Genomic DNA, 12,408 nt, shown 5'->3' with positions numbered 1-12,408 from the left:
ACACACACACACACACACACACACACACACACACACACACAGCTCCAGGTCTGCCAACTTTTCCATGAGGTATGATTCAGGCCACTCTTGGAGGAAAGAAAGCAACGTTACCAACAGAAGTCCTCATTCAACACTCTCATTGAGAACACACACACTCAGCCACCATCCCCCTGGTACCTGTCAGAGCGCACACACACATGCACACACACATGCACGCACGCGCACACACACACACTCAGCCACCACCCCCCTGGTACCTGTCAGAGCGCACACACACATGCACACACACATGCACGCACGCGCACACACACACACTCAGCCACCACCCCCCTGGTACCTGTCAGAGCGCACACACACATGCACACACACATGCACGCACGCGCACACACACACACACTCAGCCACCACCCCCCTGGTACCTGTCAGAGCGCACACACACATGCACATACACATGCACGCACGCGCACACACGCACACTCAGCCACCATCCCCCTGGTACCTGTCAGAGCGCACACACGCACACACACATGCAGCACACGCACACACACACACTCAGCCACCATCCCCCTGGTACCTGTCAGAGCGCACACACACATGCACGCACGCGCACACACGCACACTCAGCCACCATCCCCCTGGTACCTGTCACAGTGCACACACACATGCACGCACGCGCACACACATACACTCAGCCACCACCCCCCTGGTACCTGTCAGAGCGCACACACACATGCACACACACATGCACGCACGCGCACACACGCACACTCAGCCACCACCCCCCTGGTACCTGTCAGAGCGCACACACACATGCACACACACATGCACGCACGCGCACACACACACTCAGCCACCCCTTGGTACCTGTCGGAGAGCGCGCACACACGAACGCACGCGTACATACACACACGTGTCACTCACACATGCACTCAGAGCAGACTTTTCCATAGCTGGCGAGTGGGAGGAGAGAGGAAGCTAACACAGGGACACTAATGGACTTTCCATCCCCCCTCTCTCTTTCCGACTCCCCCCCCTCTCTCTCTCTCTTTCGCTCTCTCGCTCTCTCTCTCTCTCTCTCTCTCTCTCTCTCTCTCTCTCTCTCTCTCTCTCTCTCTCTCTCTCTCTCTCTCTGACTCTTATTGTTGCTGCTGGTCAGTTCCTCTTGTCCATCACTGTAATCATGCAGCAGCACCCAAACAGGATGTGTTGGTGTCCAGTCATCAGCGAGGCTGATGAACACAGATGACTTAAGTGTTGAGGAAGTGACCCACCTAGTGGCAGACATGAGACATCTGGACTCTTCACATACTATGAACTTCTGCAACAGACAAATCAACAAGCCATGAAAAGTGTTTGAAAGTGAATGGATGGCTTTGAAAGGATTTTACTTACTTGTCTGTATGCCTGTCATCAGGTAGAGGAAGTCCTGAACCATGTCTCCATAATATCCTGTTTTGTATCACTTCAGCATGCCCTGCATTTGCTGTGTGTGTGTGTGTGTGTGTGTGTGTGTGTGTGTGTGTGTGTGTGTGTGTGTGTGTGTGGTGTGTGTGTGTGTGTGTGTGGTGTGTGGTGTGTGTGTGTGTGTGCGTGCGTGCGTGCGTGCATGTGTGCGTGTGTGTGTGTGCGTGCGTGTGTGAGAGAGAAAGAATGTGTGTGAGTGTGTGTGTGTGCGTGCGTGCGTGCGACTGTGCGTGTGTGTGCGTGCATGCGTGTGTGTGTGTGTGTGTGCGTGTGTGTGAGAGAGAGAGTGTGTATGTGTGTGTGTGTGTGTGTGTGTGTGTGTGTGTGTGTGTGAGTGTGAGTGCGGTATGGGTGTGTGTGTGGGTGGTTGCACATGCATAGGCTACACATGCATAATGCATATAGGCTATACAGTAAGGTAGTCTTTGTACAGTATTTTTTCTTCAACCTTTATTTAACCAGCTAATTCCCACTAAGAAAAACAAAATCAAAAATTTTTTTGGGGCAGCTGGCGGGACAGATCAGGTCAGCTGTGATCTGTCGTCTGAGTTCATATCTGTGTGTGCTGTATGTGGGCTTAGTTGTTTTTGAATCATCGTCTTATTGCAGGGCCGCGGGAAGTACGGGTGCTGCAGGTGCTGCAGCACCCCCTAGTGGCGAGATTATTATTATTATTTTTTTTACAAATGTAATTAAAAATATTTTGCAGTGCACTATGTTCCTTTCTTGTTTGGGAATGTTTCGGGAAATGATTGCATTATTGATATACTGAAAATGTAGCCTATTTAAATAGAATTATCAACAATAACAATCAAGGAAGTTACATGCTTGTAGGCTAGAGAAGAAGAAGAAGCGCGCATGCGCGCACATGTTGTGTTGAACCAGCCAACAACCAATACGAATTGTTTAATCTGGCAATAAAGAAATGTGAACTTGACATGCTATTTTAATAGCCTACTCACAAATGCACCTCCCACTATACAGCAAAGAGAGGAGTCAATGTTTCTTGATAATCATTGCCATTCACATCAGAATAATTAGTCTAGCCATTAAGTTTGCTGATAATATTTCTATCATGTTAAGTCTGTGTCATGTTAACTGGTGTATTCAGAGCAAATAGGGAGATATAGAGCATTATCATCATGCTATATATCTCCCTCTTTGCGCTGAATGAGTGAGAAAAGGAGAAATACTGAATAATTACATCACAACAGTATAATCTTGCGGGCCCCACCGAGAGTCCCTTCTTCCCAGCACCCCCTGCTTAAAGTGACTTCCAGCGGCCCTGTCTTATTGTACCAGTCCTATTCAGTAGTGTTCTGGGGGCCGATTCCGTCACCACATGATATCACTCCGATGCCATCTTTGGGAAAATGTTACTGGATAATCCTTTTGTCATATTGAAAAGATGGAGCTACTCTTTCTCCCAGGGAAAGATTGCCCTCTCACAGACCTCTCACTCCATTCACAACACTACTGTGTTACCCTCTCAAACTGCCAAGAACCTCAGGGTGATCCTGTCCTGCTCTGCCTACATTGCAGAGACTACATATACCCGCCCCTGTAGGTTCTCCCTGTACACAACATCTGCAAAATACAATGGAAACGGCACAACCCCTGGTCCAGGCACTTGTCATCTCCTGCCTGGACTACTGCAATGTTCTTCTGGCTGGGCTACCTGCCTCTGCCAGTGCCATCAGACAGCTACAGCTTATTGAGAATGCTGCAGCCTGTCTGGTGTTCAACCAACCTAAATTCTCTCATGTCACCCACTTCGGGTCCCTTTACTGGTTCCATCTCAGCACACATCAAATTCAAGACACTGCACTTGCCTACAGGGCGATACACCAGACTCCTCCCCTCTTCTGTCAGAACGGCTGAATCACTGTCCATCTTTCAGCGGAGACTAAGGACACATCTTCTTTCCCTTCTTAAACAAACACAAAATATCAAAAGTGTTTATTCCTATTAAAAGTCTTATTGTAGCTGATGAGGACTGTGATGCACAGTTGGTTCACTATTGTTGACAAAATGTACGATTGCAAGGACAAAACAAAAGCGTCTGCTAAATGACGTATTGTAATGTAATGTCTCTGTGTAAAGATAAAGCCCCAAACACGTCTCACATGAGCATTTCAGCCTCACCTCGCCTCGCTCTGTGACACACAGTATAGATGGCAGAGGTGTGTGTGTGTGTGTGTGTGTGTGTGTGTGTGTGCTCTGTGACACACAGTATAGATGGCAGAGCAGTGTGTGTGTGTGTGTGTGTGTGTGTGTGTGTGTGTGTGTGTGTGTGTGTGCTCTGTAACACACAGTATAGATGGCAGAGCAGTGTGTGTGTGTGTGTGTGTGTGTGTGTGTGTGTGCGTGCGTGCGTGCGTGCGTGTGCGTGCTCTGTGACACACAGTATAGATGGCAGAGCAGTGTGTGTGTGTGTGTGTGTGTGTGTGTGTGTGTGTGTGCTCTGTGACACACAGTATAGATGGCAGAGCAGTCACAGTATTTATTTTAGTTGTAATCTGCCCACTGCAGCTGAGCTGTATTGTTATGGAGATGTCAGCTGTTTATCCAGCTAAACTTCACCACCCACCATGGGGATATTTGCTGGAGGTGGTTGCCACGGCGACAGAGCCCTTGTTTATCTGTTGCCCTGCAGAGGGGTGGGGTGTTGTAGGTTGTTGAATGTTGCAGTGGCCAGAAGCCAGAGAATGGTAGATGGAATCCAGGGAGAGGGAAAGGCCAGCCCAAAATAAACGCACACAGAGCGGGCGGAACGGCCCCGCACCCTATACACAGGCCAGATAAGGAAGCAAGGTCCATTTTATGATAGGATCATGTGACAATATTTGACCTGCCTGAGGAGATACTCTGCTCACACGTGATCTGACAGGTGTCTACCTTTTGGGGAAGAAAAGAATATTATCCAACAATAGTCATAAAATCTTTTTTTTTATGGAACAAGTTACTCGTGTCTCTTAGACTAGTAATTGCCATATGTTTTCATATTGGCATATGAAAACAATTTGCCAGTGGGGGGGGATTATTTCACTTGTTTCAAAAGCAAATCAACTTCTCAACATGTATGTATGTATGTGTATATATATATATAGAGCATATTGAAGCATGTACATAACTAATATATAGTATATGGTGATGGTAATAGTTATATATATAATTATATATATAAGATATGGTAATGGTATATATATAAAGGTATACATAATATGTGATGTAGTTTTATGTATATTCTACACATCTGTAATGGTATGTAGGTCATTCTGATGTATGCAATATCTTGAAAGGTACAGTATGTATGTATGTAATATCCGAAATTGTACCGTTTGTACAGAATGTATTTTTTTGTACAGAATGTAAATTTTGTATGTGATATCTTTAAACTATGCAAGTTGTTTGACCCCAGGAAGAATAGCTGCAGCTCTGCTGTAGCTAATGGGGATCTTAAATAAAGATAAAAAAAAAAAAAAAAGTTTTCTTGAATGAAGCCTTGATCCTGGAGTGATCAGCCTCATTTGAAGATATTGTTGCTTCTTTCAAGAAAATTCTCAAAACAGGTGGAATTGTATTGAAAGAGAGAGAAATCATCTCACATCATCAGCAGATTTTGTCACACAAACAAGCTTTTAAGAGTCAGTATTAGACTAAATGGCTTTATGTCTATATTTCATCTCCTAAAACACATACACAGATGCACACACACACTGCCCCTATACGCATACGAACCCTTTTCCTGCCCCTTACTTTTACATAAATGCATAGTCAATCTATTCCGTATGGGGGAGAACAAGGTATGATCTAATTCGAGGTGAGGACCAGGTGGGGGGAGGAAGAGTGATTATGCTTCAAATGAGATGTGAAGACTAAGATACTTTCATGTGTCAGAGGTGATGCATAAATCTCATCCGGTGATGTGCGATGGTGATTAAGTTGAAAGGTCATTGCTGCCTTATTCAACTGTTTATTGGTCATCCGGGTAGTGCAGTGGTAGATTCCCTGCCTACCAACGCGAGGGTCGCAGGTTCAAGCCCCTGTGTTACCTCCGGCTCGGTCGGGCATCCATGCAGGCACAAATTGGCTGTGTCTACAGGTGGGAAGCCAGATTAAGGGTATGTGTCTCTGGTCAGTCGGGCGGGGGCTGTTCAGGGGGGAGGGGAACTGGGGGGAATAGCATGATCCTCCCAAGCCAGCCCAGTATCACGGCCAAACATGTGTCTGCTTCAGTCAAACATGAGAGCATCTCACACAGGGTGCTAATTTCACGGAGGCCATGGCCGCCATTGCCCCTCCCACTGACCGTGACGCCCTGAGATCCCTAAGGCCACCTTGGCAGCAGTGCCCTGCTACCAGCCTGCCACTGTCAGTTGCTGTAAAAGCGTCAGTGGTCTCAGTTTAATGTAGCCTATGCAAAGGATGTGTCATTGGTTCCTTTTAACACGCATTTCAGTAAGAACAGAAGTAACACGCACCAAGTGGCTTTCCCTTGCCTAACCCTAAGCTCCGCCACACATTGTCACGTTTGACTGAAGCAGAAGGTGACATTGTCACGGTGCCTGGGTGGGACTATTACCCGCCTTGGCGTTATACCAGGTCGCAGCCGGGTTGCCCACGTGCCACGTCCTGCCAATGAAACTCCTCGCTGTCAGGGGAAAAGAAGTGACTGACATATGTATCGGAGGAAGCATGGAGGAGATGGATTTGAACTGAATCCATCTCCTGCGGGCCAACATTTAAAAAACTGACGTTATGTCAAAGCAGATATGCATCATGTGGTTTTCCTACAGGAAGTGAAGTGTTGATGCTAGCAGTGAGCGGAGTCGAGGCATATTGATGAATTTGAGCACTATAGGCTACAGTGTTTTAATTTCAGGTACTTTCAAGGCCATCGTCAACTGTAAAAACTTTCAGGGGTTTTCACGGCCAGAACCCTGCAGACAACAAGGGTGGACAAATGTTTTTGTGATTTTGTTCATTTTTTGATGGGGGGGTTTGTTTTCTAAAAAATCAGGTTGTAAATGATCCACTCCCTGCTGTCAACCTGTACCATTATTCGCACCATGATCCCAATATCACTCACCCCTGCTGAAAAATGGTTCTTGTCATTTTGCAGTTATCAAAATGGTCAAAGATAGGCTATTGAAAATCAGCACAATATATTAGCGACCAGTAGTTTCAATACAAAAATGTATCAGCCTTCAGAACCCCATATCAGTCAAAACCCTAATTCACATTATAATTGGCATCTGCTAGAGAAAGGGCATGCGACTCCCTCAGTCCCATGGAAACACTTGTGCTTGTTTTCAGATATTACAACAATGACTGTATCTAGAGTTCTGGTGAAAGATAAAGCTTCATCGTTCAGCTGTGGTATTTTAGGGGAAGATCATTGCGAGGTGTGCTGCGGTGACCGGACCACAGATCCCTCTGGGGGCGGGGTCAAAGACATGCTGTCTGGGATTAAGACAGGGAAGTAGGAGGCAAAACATTCTTAACATGACAGTAGTCCTCTGTGGATATCTGCCACCGCACTGACAGCCTTGTGCCTCACTAACATTGTGGAAATATGACTGTTGCTGCAGCACTGAATGAGAGGCAGCTGTCAGAATGTCAGCCGTCAATGGAAAACTGATAGCAATGGACATAAGTTTTACCCACTTGGTTGTTTAAACAAGTTCATTAACCGTATAGGGTGGAGACATCTGTCTTCTTTGTGGGAAAACAGATGTCTGGCCAGTGTGGGCAGTGTGAAATTGTAGCCTCCTTTTCCCACAAGGGGGTGGTATAACACTAGGGAGAAGTAAACGTGTAATGATATGACTATTGGTTCTGCAATTTAGGGCTGCTTGACTACTGTACACAGTGAATAACACAGAAGATTCCTGACTTGCTAAATATAGTATTTTTTTACACAGAGCAAACAGATGGCTACTTCTGTTCTTACATAGATCATTTTCTGTCAAATGTGAGACTGCTGAGATATAGGCCTAATTGTGTAAAAGTGAAACTTCTTTGTTTACTAACCACATAAGTCTTTGCAGTGAAAGGAAAGCAGGTTGTGCATCTGAAAGGTAGAACTGCATGTATATGCATATGAACTGCATGTACAGTATGTATTTCTTTTAACTTGCAGCATGATTTTTTTTGCCATTTCTCTCCATAGCTCAAAATCACACATCCTTTTACGATAACTAAACATTTTCCTACAGCTTTAAAATCAATTACATTTAGAATTCATATTTAGCGGGTATACTCTATACTAGGTTTTTGGTTTTTGGCTAATGTTTTTGCATGAAAGGATTCTGAAAAACAGGGCTACCCTTTGGCTAACTTTTTGGATTAGTCACCTACTGCATTATGCAAGTGTGTGACTGAGAGTTTGGTAGAACCACAAATGGCAGGAAATGCACCTGTGGGTAAGTTGGCTTAAGTTTCAGTATGACTATAAACTCACATATGGCAGGTTTTGTTTAACGCTCCATGGCTTTAGGATCATTTGGAAGATATTCAACCACACTCTCAGTTCTCATTAAGAATGTTATGAAATGACTGTGTAGCCTCCAGTGGCTTGCTGGCAACAGCTTGGTCCATCAGCATCACCACTAGATGGCACTCTACACTAATACATACATACATACATACATACATACATACATACATACATACATACATACATACATACATACATACATACATACATACATACATACATACATGTGTATACCGGTATATATATATATATATCTATATATATATATATAGATATATATATAGATATATACAGTATATATACACACATACATGCATAGATACATGTGTATACCGGTGTATATATATATATATATATATAACATTTAGTTTTTTATATGGATGAGTAGCCTCACAGTAAATGTCAAATTAAATATCTGCTTCAATTAATAGATTGTGTTTCCTTAATGTAATGGGAAAATGACCATGTAAATGAAATCAGATCCTAGTTGTAATGACTGCTCTGCCTAAACGAGACCTTAATACATCTTCTCCACTCACCAATTTGCAGGCTAATGCTGCTATGTGGCTACACATTTCTCCTATTTTCCCTAACCTTTCTCTCTGTCTCTCTTGTGTCTCCACAGGATAACATGAAGGCACCGAAAGCTTCCAAGACCAAGGAGGCAGAGACAGTGGCTGAAGGATCTGTGGAGGGCCTGGAGCAGATCCCTGAGGAGGGAGGAGAGGAGCCCCACGCCGACCTCGACTCGGACGAGGAGGTGGAGATTGAAGAGATCATCGAGGAGTCTCGCGCCCAGCGTATCAAGCGCACCAGCAAGGAGCGTGTGGACAACATAAAGAAAGCCTTCTCCAAAGAGAACATGGAGAAGTCCAAGTTAAAGACCAGAGAGAACATGGAGAAGACCAAGCAGAGGACCCGCGAGAACCTGGAGAAGACGAGACTGAGGACGCGCGAGAACCTGGAGAAGACCAAGCACAGCCTGGAGAAGAAGATGGGCAAGCTCAGCTCCCGCATGACCCCCAACACGGAGCGCAAGGCCAAGATGACGTCCTCCAAAGAAAAGTTGACCAAGTCCCTGACCCCCGACCACACGGTCTACGCTCGCTCCCACACCACCGTGTACCGTGTGCCCCCCTTCACTTTCCACGTGAAGAAGATCCGGGACGGGGAGGAGGAGGTGGTGCACAACACAGAGATGGTGGAGGTGGCCGAGACAGAGAGCGGCCTGCTGGCAGGCGAGGAAGATGGGCTGGGTGTGCACCTGGAGGTGGAGGAGGGCGAGCTGGTGAGCGTAGACAGCCCAGAGATGGAGGCTCTGCTGGAGGTGGCCAAGGACTCTCAGCTGGTCCTGGTGGAGACAGACCACCTAAAGAAGTAGACCTGCCCAGCTCCCTGCTGCTGTGATTTGAGGAAGGGTGCGATGGAACGACAAAGAGGGGGAGGAGTAATCAGTGAATGATTCTAATCACAAGGACACAATATTAGTTATAGGGACTTTACGGACGTGATCACAATCAATGGCGTTTCATTTGTTTTCTGTTTTCTTTTTATCTTACCCAACAGGGATGACTATTAACTTTGATATTTGCTCCTCTTTAGCATAGAAATGAAAAAAACAAACAAAGCTAGTTTTTGCAATATGCTGCATGCGGTTCCTTTTATTCCTGAATTATTTTCACTGCTTTTTAGGTTTTCACTGAGTGACTGTGATCATTTCGTGACAACAGCTATGCTAGATCTGGAGTTCTAGATCTGGAGGTCTAGGGTATTTGCTGTTTGTTGTAGAATTTTGAGGGTTTCTAAAATGTAGGAACCCTTGACAAGTGCCACAAGGAAAAAGGTATAAATAGTCTTTGCTATTGAGATGTATGTACAATATTTGCCTTGTAAGATATGCACATCAATAGGTATGGTAACAGAAGGTTGCTAGCAAGGTTTGTAATGTTTGTGGTCATGCAATGTGCAAGATAATGAAATGAAAGAATGCGTAGGCAGCGTTTAGGCCTATAAAAGATATAAAGAGGCAAGAGAAGAAGAGACAAATGGGATTGGACTCAGTGAGTGTCTTTTACAAAAACATGAAGCAGACATGCAGTCTCAACACTTCCACATTAGATCATAAAGCTACGTGGGCTCTGCTCACTCAGCCATTGTGCCAAATGTTACGATGGAAAGTTTGTCACATTAAAGACTGATGGATGACTGAAAATAAGAGGGCAATGTCTGTTACCTGAAATGATAGCAGGGAATGAAAATTCAAAATGAAAAATGAAAATTCAATAGAGCAGCCCATGACGGATATTTGAAACTACTGTTATGACCAATGAACCCAAAAGTTATTTTTTCTCCAAAACAAAAAAAGGAGAAAGAAGGACGATCACCTCAACATCCTTTTATTGAGGTTTAACTTGTACTATACTATGTGTGAAAATAGCCCTCTTCTGATCCCAGAGCTGATCTCTAATCCGAGATTCATCCCAAATTTGATCCAATGCCAATGAAACTTAGAATGTAATCACTACTCTGTTTCTTCACTATGTGTGCTTGATAACATTAGTAGAAAACGTTTTGAATGTTACATTGTTAGATTACAATGTTACATTGTTAGATTGTATTTACTGTAAGATGTTTGGATGTCTAGTCACCCTGTCACAAGTGTTGTACCTGGACATGCTGTATACTAAAGTGCCACATCACACTGCTGCACAGAAGGGGAGAAGATTGACTGTGTCACCATGGCCACAGCTATTCACAGCACATTTTGCACATCCCCATTAAATTTTCCAAGGTAATTGCAGGCAGAAAAATGACACCCCTGAAGTATATTTCAGGACCAAATGACGGTTTAATGACGTCTACGTCACTTGTGGAAATGGAAATGTCGTACTAAATGATAATTGAATTGAGACGGCACGGCACGGCAGGTGTTATGGATGGCACGGCACTTTAATTGAATGCAAGGAACACAACATCTTAGTTTGCAGAGACCAGGTGCAATCTCATGTACGTCCTCAGAAGAACAGAAGGAATGTGCCAAAATAACTTCCAATATTTTTAATCCGTAGTAAGCCATGGATGAATGCTGCTGAAAGCCAAGTACTAAGACATGTTCGTTTTTGAATGCATTAAACACATTTCATCTGATTATTTCTTTGGTCCTTTTCTTTCTAACGTAAAGAGAAATGTGTATGGATATCTGACCATAACCCACATAAAGAGGTTATCATTGGACAGAAGACGCTCATAGAGGCCTGACAACTTGGTTAAAGAGCTCCATTCAGGACACTGTGATGAGTGTCATTATTCTGAGCCAATCCATCAAGGCCGTGTTCCATCTTCAAACAACAGAGGGACAAAGGGCTTGAACGCACGGCTTCCTTCTCTCTCCCTAGAGCCCCCTGTCTGACCTTGATGCAGTGTGGGCAGGCAGAGGCCCGCTGTGCACCGCGGCATGGGATGCCATTAGGCTAATCAATGGCAATGTGATTAAAGAGAGTGCTCCCAGCGCTGAGCTAGGACAGAGAGAGAGAGAGAGAGAGAGTGTGTGTGTGTGTGCGTGTGCGTGTGCGTGTGCGTGCAAGATGTGTGTACATTATGTTCACACAGTGCCTGATGCATATGAGCTGGGGGGAGTATTCACACTCAGAATAGTAGTGGAACCAAATTCTGTTGAGATGTTTTGGCATAACAACATCCAACGACAATTACAAAGACAGGAAGGAACAATGACATCTTTGCCTGTGGCATCCTTAAGCTTATTGTATTGAATTTCAGGTGAATACAATCGGCATTTGCATTACATGTAAAACACTGATGACTTCTTCCTGTTTTTACATAAGCTATCTTATCATGTATACTTATTTTGTCGTGTTGTAAGCTACTGGCTATTCAAATGTGAGCTGGCCTGCTAGAACCGCGGGGGGCAGATCAAACCTCATATCAAATAAAATGATGAGCCACACTACTGCAATGAGATGTCCACACTTACACATACCGAAAATGTGACACATAATTTGCTCTCTGTGTTACTAGTTCGTACTCAAAATAATAAAGCTTGCTTTTTGTGTTGACTTGAAGGCCTCTTTCCCTAACCACTGCTATATAAATAAAAGCATTATTCAATTATTTTCCCAAATTTGCATAGGCCAACTCACTCTTTCTTTCTTTAAAGAAAAGAAAGAATTCATTCTTTCTTTCTTTCTTATCCGAATATATATATATATTTTAGAAGGATACTATACAAATTCCACAGCCAAAGGGATACAAAATAATAATAAATAAATAAACAAACAAACAAACAAACAAACAAACAAACAAACTCACTATTTAGTAACCTACCACAGACACACTGCATCCCAGGAATGTTACAGGAGTATTATAATGATTTTAATCATAATAATGTCAAACTGATATCCTTTTCTTCTTTTCTTTCTCTGGTC

The 12,408-nt window shown here is 44.1% G+C and overlaps 1 pseudogene across 1 annotated transcript; it reads left to right on the top strand.

The window, feature by feature from the left end:
• Nucleotides 1-5,255: 5,255 nt before the first annotated feature.
• Nucleotides 5,256-11,039, top strand: LOC310788422 (caveolae-associated protein 1 pseudogene; annotated as a pseudogene). The gene is made up of 2 exons: nt 5,256-5,270; nt 8,592-11,039. The product of its transcript is annotated as a caveolae-associated protein 1 pseudogene (transcript).
• Nucleotides 11,040-12,408: the final 1,369 nt, after the last annotated feature.

This window comes from Poromitra crassiceps (assembly GCF_964638095.1).
Source record: "Poromitra crassiceps genome assembly, chromosome: 13".
In the NCBI taxonomy this organism is placed as follows: Eukaryota; Metazoa; Chordata; class Actinopteri; order Beryciformes; family Melamphaidae; genus Poromitra; species Poromitra crassiceps.
The sequence above is the reverse complement of the archived record's forward strand: the minus strand, read 5'-3'. Positions and strand labels throughout refer to the sequence as shown.